This window comes from Canis lupus, chromosome 1 (genome assembly GCF_011100685.1).
Source record: "Canis lupus familiaris isolate Mischka breed German Shepherd chromosome 1, alternate assembly UU_Cfam_GSD_1.0, whole genome shotgun sequence".
Lineage (NCBI taxonomy): Eukaryota > Metazoa > Chordata > Mammalia > Carnivora > Canidae > Canis > Canis lupus.
In genome coordinates, this window is record NC_049222.1 from 97,213,012 (window position 1) to 97,223,065 (window position 10,054).

The 10,054-nt window shown below is 51.9% G+C and overlaps 2 long non-coding RNA genes across 2 annotated transcripts; one reads left to right on the forward strand and one right to left on the reverse strand.

The window, feature by feature from the left end:
• Positions 1-449: 449 nt before the first annotated feature.
• On the forward strand, positions 450-4,177 carry LOC106559328. The gene is made up of 3 exons (XR_005353199.1): positions 450-863; positions 1,528-1,658; positions 3,811-4,177. It is a non-coding gene; the product is annotated as an uncharacterized LOC106559328 (long non-coding RNA).
• On the reverse strand, positions 1,950-6,812 carry LOC119869737. Its single transcript, XR_005353200.1, has 3 exons — positions 6,543-6,812; positions 3,785-4,002; positions 1,950-2,398 (listed from the first exon to the last, which is right to left on the reverse strand). It is a non-coding gene; the product is annotated as an uncharacterized LOC119869737 (long non-coding RNA).
• Between the last annotated feature and the right edge of the window lie 3,242 nt (positions 6,813-10,054).

The window sequence follows — 10,054 nt, forward strand, 5'->3', positions numbered from 1 at the left end:
TGCCAGCAAGCTGGCTGGGCAGCACGGGACCCCCGTGAGTCCCCACGCCCAGGACCCCGACAGTCACCAGAGGTGTAAGCGTGGTGACAAGGAAGCCAGCTGCCTCCGCACTGGCACCAGGCTGGCACCACACAGGCCGGGCCTCTCTAGGGGTGGACCATTTTGCAGATGGGAAAACCGAAGCAGAGCTTTCCGAAGAGTGATCGTTGGTTGCATTAGAATGACCAGAAATTGTGAGTGATGGAACCCCAGCCGTAGTTTCAAATATTGGGGGGATAAAGCATCTTTCTCAAGGTCGAGTGAGGAGCCAGTGCTGGGTTTTTTTTGTAAGGGCTGGTCGCTCACGCCAGACTCCACTTCATCCCTGAGTTCACGTTGGAAGAGCTCACACCCCTGTTCACGTGCCATGTCCTCTTCTTTATGTAACTGGTAACACATCGAGTCATGGAACATGTTGTAAAAGGCAAACAGTGGCTGGCGCAGGCTGTGGCTCATTCGCCGTCCCTGTCGCAGGTCACATGGCAGCTGCTGACCACGTGAAGGCATAGGCTGTGGACACACATCTTCCTTCCTCCCGCACCAAGATCCGAGTCCTGCCGGTTTAAACTTCATTGATTTTGTACTTTACCTTCCATTCCGTCCTTGTCTTGTCTTTCAAATTTCTAAGCTCTTAACCTTGGCAACTGTTCTATATTTTGGGGACACAAGAAGAGGCTGACCCAAGGGATGCTGATGTGGAAATTTGTGGAAACTCCAAAGGTAGTTTCAGAGCCTGTTGCATGTGCTCTACCTTCCTTGTTTGTGAGTTCGGGGAGGTGCTGGGCCTCTCCCAGGATGGGCTTCCATGCGAGCGGCAGGACAAGGTAAGAAGCCCCTTCCCCGGAGTGAGCCCATTCACCCTCAGGGAGGAGGCTCAGTTTATGGTTTAAGAACCACAGGCCCCAGGGTGACAATGTGGGGTCTTCCAGGAGGGGAGGGGAAGGCGAGAGCTTGGAGGCAGAGGCTGGGCAGAGGGAAGGAGTCCCCTGATTCTAGGGAGGGGTGTGAGTTGGAGAGGTCTTGGGGTGGTACAGGTCAGTGCTGGGGCCCTCAGAAAACCCCAGGGGCAGACAGGTGCAGCTGCTCAGAGCACCCATGGGGGCTGGACCAGCGGCATGCCAGGTCCAAGTCCTCAATGCCCATACCAGGCCTGGAGACTTTAGGCCAAGTTCTTCCTCTGGGTGGGCATCTCAGCAGCCATCCTGATGAACCAAATATTAGAAGACTTCACCACATTCTCTAGGTGTAACAGGAAGCCCAGAGGTATGCATAAGGGTCCTTTACACCTGGCCGAGATGGAATTTCTTACCAGCCAGCTTAGTGGGATTTGAATTTCATTTTACATTGACATAGAAAAATAATGAGACATTTCTTGCACTTGAGTGCAGTGGGATGGATCTGCCAGCATGAGATTCAATGCATAAAACAGAAGCCATGTGACAGCAGTTTAAAGAGAAGGATTTTTTTTTTTTTATCTTGCATAAACAGGACCAAAGAAGCTAGTGCCAGTCTCCTTCCAAAGTTCCATTTCACCCTCCTTGGTATGTGGCTTCCAACTGCAAAACTATCTTGTGGTCCAAGGTGACTGCTGGAGCACAGCCAACGTGTCTGCATTCCAGGTAAAAAGAAGGATAAAGGTGAAAGGGCAAGAGTGAGCAGGCCAGTGCATCCCTCTTTCAAGGTGCTTCCCTGAAGGCTCCACCCAGCATGTCCTGCTAAACTCAGTGACCAGGATACAGGCATGGCCACACCATTTGCAACGAAAGCTGAGGGATTTGGATTTTGTAGCCGGACTCATTGTTATTCCCCATAAAATAAAGGTTCTATGGCTAAGGATGAAAATTGGGTGGGGCCTGGGGGTAGATCATAATCTCCAACACAATAAAGTGAAATTGATGATTAATGTGTGTTCCTAACCTCAGATTTTTGCAATTTCTCAGATACCTGGAGATCTATCTGCCTCCGATTAAAACCTCTTGATGTAATGATTGACAGTTCTCCATTACCTCGCTTCTATTTTTTATTTCCAAGCTCCATAAATTAGGTGGGGGCAGTGGGGATGGTTTATAAAAACAGCATTCACTTAGCTGTTGGCTGCTGGGGCTGACCAACCACTTGTCTAAAGCATCCCCGGGACTCTCTGTTCCTTCCCAGTAAATGGAGCTGTTAGTGAACTAGCACGGAGCCAGCTGTGGGGAATGAGATCAAGACACATTCTGTGCCAAATATGTAAAACAAGATGCTTTCCATGGCGAACACTCTTCTAAGGGGCCACTGGTCTGCTTCAGCCAGGACAGGAGTGATATTTTGAATCCTAAGGAGACTGGAGAGAAAAAGAGAGGAGGTCTTGCAGAAGCATCTGGAAGACATTTCGAAGAGAAAGCGGGCATGAGAGGGGATGCTTTTGCCCAAGTGACTTTTTGGGAAACAAAGTTAATTTAGCTCTGGAAGATGCACCCTGGGGGAGAAGAGGGAATGGTTCGTGATGTCCCTGAGGGGGACAGGAGGGCATGGGGGTGGCAGGGACAGCCTGCAGGTGGAGGACACAATGGAAGGCCGTGTGAGCCACCAGGAGGGTTGCTGTCTCCCAGGTGACAGGGCAGCAGGGGCAGAAGAAGGGGAGAGCCTCCGTCTCCATCCACGTGCACAAAGGAAGAGTCCAGGTGTTTCTGTCCAACCAAGGGACTTTCATCTGTAGGTACCCTTTGCACTGATTTTTAGGCATCTCATGCACCTTTGCAAATTCCTGAATAGATTCAGAGTGGTGCTGTCCCATCCTCTCTTCTGCTCATTCGAGAGTGGCAACCGTTTCTCTGTCACTAGGGCCGTGTGAGGCATCTCCATCAGATCTTCAGGCGGCTGAGAGCCAGCCGTGGGAGCCATGGACGCTTATTCCCAGCCAAGCAGGAGCAGGTGCATATGGGGACATCAAGCTTCGTCATGGAGAGACACCAGTGGTCTCACCCTGTTAGCTGCTGCCCCTGAATCCACCCTTCCTCTTGCTTTGGCAGATGGTTTGGCTTGAAATTGTGCCCTTTGGACCCCTCACCCTGTCCCCACTCACTAGTTCATTCTACACTTTTTTATTGGGAGGAGTGTATACTCCTGTGGAGACACTTTCATTGTCATGGTATCAAGACTAAACGGGATGGTCTAGAACAAATGCTCAAGAGCCCAGAAGGACCAACTCAATGGGCGCTCGTTTTGGAGAACACAAGTCTCAGACTGGTGTACATGGGGCAGATGGGGGCTGCCCAGAGCAGGCTTGCCTCGAATGTTGCTGGGCCCAGAGCAAAAGTACAAGCGGACAATCATGGGCCACAAGGCTAAGGGTTTTTAAGTTATGAATCAAGCTTACAAACTGCTAAGTAGGAGACATGCTGTTCCTCTGCCCTGACAAATATACTTCCCTAATGACTTGGAAGGGCAGGCTGGACTTTAGAATTCTCTCTGTCCTTGGAGAGGCCGACACAGGAAGATCTGGCCCCCAGCCGTGGCATGGGGTCATGGTCCTCTATTCCCGACGATTGGCTCCTTTGGGCACCCCAAGGGCCTCCCAGGCCTGTGTGTGGCTATGCAGCCCACGCATACAGGCACTGTCCACACCTCCAGCCCTCGGTGGTGATGTCCACTCTCAGAGGGGGATGCAGGAGCAGGGGGAGGATTGTTTTAGGCAGAGAGAACAGTCCAGAAGGTAATGCAGTGTCCTGGCTGTTCTATTCCCTTGGCTGTACTGACAACTCACCCAGAGCCATGGTCTTTCTTGTCCAGGTCTTGTCCCGTAAGGTCGAAGAATGGCAAGAAAGTCTATGAGTCGTTGATTCATCTGTGGTGCATTCAAGAAGCGAGTCCAATACTCTCATGTAGATAACCAAGAAAATGTGTTTTCGCTTGGTCTAAATGGACGTAGAGGATTCGTAAGGAGCGCTGAGTCTCCCAGGCAGCATGCTGGCCAGGGGAGTCCTGAGGGGACAGAGGAGAGGACTCTGGAATCTGAGACGGTAAATAAAGATTGGAAGAGGTGGTGAACACCGTGGACCACTCAACCTGGGGAGCATTATGAGCTGAACTGGGTCCCCCCAAAAAGATCTGTTGAGGGCAGCCCGGGTGGCTCAGTGGTTTAGGGTCGTCTTCAGCCCAGGGCATGATCCTGGAGACCCGGGATCAAGTCCCACATCAGGCTCCCTGTGTGGAGCCTGCTTCTCCCTCTGCCTGTGTCTCTGCCTCTCTCTCTCTCTCTCTCTCTCTTTCTCTGTGTGTGTGTGTGTTTCTCTCATGAATAAATAAATTAAAAAAAAAAAAAAAAAGATCTGCTGAAACCCTGTCTCCCAGTACCTCATAATGTGACCTTATTTGGAACTGGGGCATTTGCCACTGTGGTCAAGTTAAGAGGAGGTCGATAGGGTAGTGGGTCCTCATCCAACGTGACTCTTGTCTTTATAATAAAAAGGCAAATTTGGGTACAGAGACAGACACCAGGAGCCCACGTGATTTGGAGGCAGAGAGCGGCATACACTTCTACAAGCCAGAGCAGGCCCAAATTGGCCGCAAACCACCAGAGGCTGGGAGAGAGGCCTGGGGCAGAGTCTCTCTCACAGCCTCAGAGGGAACCGACCCTGTGGACATCTTGCTCTTGAACTCGCAGCCTCCAGAGGTGGGAGACCACCAACCTGTGCTACTTGTACCACCTGGTCTGTGATGCTTCATTACAGCAACCTCAGCTAACTCATACGGGGAGCTGGGCTGCATTTGTGCCTACAGAGGGTGGGGAGCACGGGGCACTCTGGAGCCGGGGGGTAACGTGATCAAAGCTGTGCCTGGCAGGTGTGAAAGGTGGCAGGTGAGGGTGCTGGCAGCAGCTTTTGGCTGCTCCCATAGCCGTCAGGGCCAGGGACCTCCCTCCCCATAGGCCGGTGCACACACACATGGGTAGGGGGGCTCCCATCTGCCTGTTGTCTCCCCCAGGACTGGGGCCACCCTAGCTAGGACAGAGCAACCACTGAGGATTCATTTTGGGAGCATGAGAAGGCTTTACAGTACAGAGTGGCCACCACACCCATGGCCTGACCCCACCTGAGGCCTTAGCCTGCACGTCCCCCTCTAAGTGGGTTTGGTGATAAAGAGTGCCCCAAACCTGTCCATCACTCCGGCCACCCAGGAGGGTCCCACGACATCGATAGCACAGAATTTGGAGCGGCTGTTTTACAAGGTTGGTGGGATGAGAACAAGGACGGGGTGAGGAGAGACCTACCCTCCACTGTGTTTTCCCTGAACTCGTGTGGCTCCGGGCTTACCACAGGGCTTAATTTACGTGTGTCCATCAGTAACTGAATGACCCATGTTGACTCTCAGCTCTGACTGGAAGGACACTCTTGTTCTCCGTCCTCCCAGGGGCCTGGGAACACCAGACACCTTAAGAGAGGAGGGTGGGTAAGTGCAGGTGGTAGCCTGAGGGCAGAGGCTGCAGCCCTCTCCAAACACAGAGGAGAATCAGTTTCACAGCAAAAGCAACACCGGCATTTGCACCCCGTCCTCTAAAGCCCCCCAACCTCTGTGACCATCACACACCCAGCGCGGTGAAGGTTTGGCCACGCCATGGCACCCCTCGGCTGACAATCGCAGTGCTCAGACGTGCAAGGATCACTCACTTCAGAGCAGCAAGGCTGTCCGCTCCCCTCTTGCTCAGAGGCCAGGCTGCTGCGCAGCCACCAGCCCTGTGGAAGGTCAAGGAGCTCGGTGGGGTATCGACAATCGAACATTCAGCCTGCAGGTGACCTGGTTCACTCGGCTCCTAACTCACCACCCACCCAACCCGGCAAAACCAGAGAGGGCTGTGGCATTGTCCAGCCTGAAGTCAGAGGGCCGCACGGTTTGGGGATGGCGTTCCGGAGGTGTTCTCCCACGTCACAGAAGGGGCTCAGACGAGCTGCATGACTGTCGCACCGCGAGGCCCTGAGCTCGGGCCAACAGGATCCAAAGATGATGCTTATTCACTCTCGGGCATGCTTGTCATTGTCTCTCCTCACCCCCTGACATGTCCAGCCCCACTCCACACACACACAACACAATACGCACGCATACACATGTGTACACACACACGCACACAGTGCACAGGTCACGCCCACACGTGTACACGTGTGTACACATGCACATGTATGTAACATACCAGACACATGTGCACATATGCATACACACCACACACATGCATGTATACAGGTGCACACATACACACTACACACAGTGCACACCAGGCATACACATACACATAAATGCACACCACAATACACACACATGCACATGCTACACATATTGCACACATATACACTACACACAGTACACATGCATGCATACGTGCACAGCAGACACATGCACGCCACACATATACCTATGCACATATGTATGCACACATACAAACACACCACAGACACCTATGTAGGTGCACACATATGCACACCATACGAACACATGCAGACACAACACACACACATATTTCATACACATACCTCTGTACATCTATACCATTTTTCACTCAACTTTTCAAAAAAATGAGTCTGGAAAAGCACAAGATGATTGTCCTCCCACTAGAGGTAGTTCTGCCCTTGGCCATGCAACTGAACTCAAAATACCCCAAGTTCAGCTCAAAGTGCTGTCAACTTAAGAATCCATTTTTTTTTCTTAAATTCTAATTTTCCCTTGGGTCTGCGGCTGCCGGTGTTTGGGGTAACATCAAGTGTCCAAGAGTGGAAATGGGACAAGCTTGGCTTTCGTGAGCACTCAGCCCATGTTGAGGGAGAGCTCTGTGGTTTTGGCTTTGCTTCTGGAATGTCAAGGGCACGGCTGTCATTCCCCATGGCACCGTCACATTCCAGGGACGTGTCAGAGCCGAGACCTCGGGAGACATGAGCCGGCTTTCACTCCAAGTGTTTTAACCACCTCGGTTACGGATGAAGAAACGCCAGCCAGGGCCTGAGACGTGGGGGGTATGTGTGCTTTCATGTGTAAAGCCACGACAGCTCTATTGTCAGGGCACCAAAGGCAGCAGGGAGGTGACGCAGGGAACAAATATTCTAAATAATCCCAACACAAGAGACAGCTGACAGGAAAATGCCTTTGATGACACCAGACACTTCGGGGAAGTGTCAGTTGTTGCCTTCTCCTGGCCACAATCATAAACGACCTTGGGAAGAGGAGTTTCGGGGGAGCAGGGGAGGGGTTGCCGTGAGGAGGGAGGTGCAGGGAAGTGGGGTGGCCGTGTGGCCAGAGGCGGGGGTCCCCAGGGCGGGTCTCCTTACACCCTCCCCATGGTAGCATCCGTGTGGGTCCTTCTACTTTCCCAGTTCCTGGTGACCTTTTTCTTGGAAGTCAGATGGTCTTGCCATGTGCATGTGTCCCCCATCCAAAGGGACTTCAAAAACTCAGGCTCGAAAGCAGCGTCGAGCATGTGCACCCCCATTTCTGCTCTTCCCCTCTTCCTGCATGTTTCGGACGCTGCAAGAGCCCTTTCTTCAGCGTCGCCCTTCTGCTGGAGGAACTGTTGTAGCCACCTCAGGCCTAGGCCTTCCAGAGACAAATTCTTTCCAATTCAGACTCGACAACTGATGGTTGTTGTGCTCCTTTCCCCTCTGCCCCACTGACTCCTCCTCCTCTCTGATGTGATATTGGGGTCACAGTTATCTCTGCTTTCATTTTGTTCTTTGTGTTTAGATTTCAGAAGCTTAATGATGATGTGTCTCGGTGTAAATTTCTCTGAGTTCCTCCTATCTGAGATGGATTCAGCTTCTTGAGTCTGTAGGTTTATGTCTGTTGTCAAATTTAAGCTGTTTGTGTCATTATTTCTTTGAATATCCTTTCTCTCCCACACTCCTCTATCCTTCTGGGACTCCAATAATATGAGCATTGGACCTTTGTTATGTGGGTCTGCAGGGCCATAGGTCCCTAAGACTATTAACGAATTCTTTTTTTTCCTATCCATTTTCTTTCTGTTTTTGAGCTGGGGAAGCCTATTGATCTGCCTTCACCTCAGTGCCCAGCACATGAAACCACATAGGATGGATTCACAGGGTTGGCGTCCATGTGGGTCTATGGTCATGGTTTAAAGTGAAATGATCGGTCCAGTGTGTGGTGTTTCGGTCAAGCTCTGCTGGGATACAGGACACAGAAGAGGACAAATGCTCACATTGAAGCAGCTTGGGGTTTAGTAGAAAATTGTGGAAAGAGAGAGAGCATCTAGAGAGACAGCGACACTAAAGAGAGTCCCAGACAGAGATGGGCTGCTCATGTCTGTGACACTCAAATCCAGCTTTCATATACTGGTGAACCTGTGGTCCAGGACCGGGGATGAGGGAGTGGCCAGCTGACGTGAGAGGAGTAGGGACTGGATAAAGATGAACAAGTCACAGGAAGGTGATGTATGGCCATCCAGAAGGTGACCAGTAGAATTCACGGTCCAAAGTAGATCGCTGCTGAGAATGGAAGAGGTGCCAACACTCATTGCTCCTGGACAGTGGGTCTCATCCGAGGCTCTTCAAGACAAACCATGATATGTGGCCATCTGGTCACCCAGGAGGCTGGTGGCCACATTGTGGACAGGGACCGGAATGGGGGAAGGCACGCAGCTGTGATCAGATTGCATGACTTCAGTGATTGAGGAGGTGGTGGCAGTGAACAATGTAAGGGATGGAGGAGGCAGCTGAGCACACCCAGGCTCCCGGAGTTTGGGTTAGGGAAGAGGGAGAGGGAAGGTCCAGAAGGAGCAATAAGTAGGAAGAGGAATCATCTCCACTTCCTGGTCCTAAGGTAGGTGACACATGAGGAAATAGCATCTTCTCAAGTTGAGTGTGTTGTGCCTAGGGGGCAGGCAAGGGTCTGAAGAGGATAGCAAAGATCAGAGGAGATCTTGGGGGTACAGAGCCCAGTGGATGGTGTGATGGGCAAGGAGGATGAGTGTAGGGTCACACCAGTACTTGCCAGGCCCCCAGGTGTGAAGGGTGCTCACGCATGGGCTCCCTGGACACCTCTCAGCCCTAAATGCAAATAGAGGTGAAGCGTGATGGGCGAGGCATGAGTTCATTCATGAGGCTGCTCCCCAAGACTTGGCCCACGGAGGAAGGTCGGGACGAGGAAGGGCAGGGGGAGGCTCGGCTCCCGCCAGGAGCACCCAGGGCAAAGAAAGTGAAGGCTCCAGTGGAGATGGCTTCTAAGGAACCCCGCCTCCCCCTCCCCCGGTGGTGAGCTGAGCACGGTCTCTAGACCTGGCCCTTTCCCCCACTTTCCAACAGACTGTGCCCACGTCCGCACACCCTCCGGGCTTACTGTGCTCTACGTTTTAAATGAGCTATTGTGTGCAACCTGTCCTCCTTCCCCTCAAGCTTTGCTTCCCTGGAATTAGAGGATGTAGGAATCATGTTACAGCAATTTACCCCAAAAGCAAAACATAAATAAGCCTACGAGGTGACAATTGTCTGGTTTTCTGAATAAACAATAAGTGTTCTGAGAAACCTTTAGATTATTCTCAGGTGTGAGGCTGCTGTGAAGAAATCGGAAAAGGAGAAAGTGTTGATTTATAGTAAGAGGTTAGCCCCTCAGGCTACATAATAAAGAGGAATATTGATATCTTCCCTCTCTGTGCATTTTCCCAAGAGAAGTCAGACTAAGACTTTCTTCTATGGGCCAGAGGTAAAAATTGCCCGATTTCCCACATCACGTGGAGGGACAGTCATTGGGTAGATGTGTCCTGTCGCTCCCAGGGATGCAAACAACCCGAGCAGGTGGTCTGCAGGCGTGGGTGCAGGTGCTGGCAGGTGACCAGAGTCTGTGCCCCGGGCAAGTGGCCACCCCTTGGACGCTGGTCAAGAACAAGCCTCACTGATGACCTCACATTGGCTTCAAAGCAAGTCATTTCCGGCCCGCTGGCCCCCTCTGGGCCAGAACAGTAGTGGATGGCCAGGTTTCCAACACACGAAGGGCCCGTGTATACTCACAACACACCAGACACCAAATATCTGCAGGTTTTTTC